Source organism: Struthio camelus, chromosome 10, assembly GCF_040807025.1.
Source record: "Struthio camelus isolate bStrCam1 chromosome 10, bStrCam1.hap1, whole genome shotgun sequence".
Lineage (NCBI taxonomy): Eukaryota > Metazoa > Chordata > Aves > Struthioniformes > Struthionidae > Struthio > Struthio camelus.
In genome coordinates, this window is record NC_090951.1 from 12,569,309 (window position 1) to 12,570,312 (window position 1,004).

At 58.8% G+C, this 1,004-nt stretch overlaps 1 non-coding gene across 1 annotated transcript; it reads right to left on the reverse strand.

The window, feature by feature from the left end:
• Positions 1-647: 647 nt before the first annotated feature.
• Positions 648-721, reverse strand: TRNAT-AGU (transfer RNA threonine (anticodon AGU)). Its single transcript has one exon. It is a non-coding gene; the product is annotated as a tRNA-Thr (tRNA).
• Between the last annotated feature and the right edge of the window lie 283 nt (positions 722-1,004).

Sequence of the window (1,004 nt, forward strand, 5' to 3'; positions counted from 1 at the left end):
CCTTTTGTCTGTAGATGGGAGGGCAGATTCTGCCTTTGTTTATGCTAATGTAAATTTGGAATAATTTCACCGAACCATCATTCAGGAGCCAAACAGGGCAGATTTTAGCCTTTGATTTTTAAAGATCTCTAGGAAAACTTCCCTGCATTCCCCTGCCTAATTCATTGTACAGAAAACTACGCAGAGAAGTACTGCCAATTCCACTTGGAAAAGCCCAGGTTATATATAAAAACACCGGGTGGGAAGCAGTAAAAGAAAGGTCTCAGTATCGATAGGTGACAACTTCCTCACTGTCAGACATCTCGCCAATATTCACTCGAAGTACAGGGGGAAAAAAAAGAGAGAGAGAGAGAGAGAGAAAAGGAAACAACAGCCCCGTTCACCTAGCTGAGAGGCTATTGAAGATTTACAGACAGGAAACAAGGAAATTAGGAATTTTGGCTTTTTATGAATAAAAATCTCCCGGGGGGGGGGGAGCGGGCGGGATTTGCTGCACGGCTGCCACGTTTTGTTGCGCGTTTCCGCTTCGCGTGACCTCCCCGCGCAGGGAGCCAGGCGCGGGGGCTGCGCGGCGCGCAGGCAGCGCGGGGGCAGCGCTAAAATCCTGCCCGTGGGCGCAAAAGGGCGGGCGCGGCCCTGCCCCGCAGAGGCACCGCTGGGATTCGAACCCAGGATCTCCTGTTTACTAGACAGGCGCTTTAACCAACTAAGCCACGGCGCCCGGCGGTAGGGGCAAGCGCCGCGCGGCCCCACTACCTCGGCCCGCGCCCGCCGCGGCCCCGCGCAGCCCCGCGCAGCCCCGCAGGGGCCGGCCCGGCGCAGGCCGGCTCCTCGGAAGGGGCAGACACCCCCCCGAAGCCCCGGGGCCCTGAGCCGTTCCTTGTATTGCAGCTGTAAACAGCCAGGACAGAGGCGGCTGGCGCGTCTTCTGCCACGCTTCCCTCTCTTTGCGTGGCGGCGAGGGGCCTGCACGCACCCCCGGCGTACGGACGCGCGCGGGCACG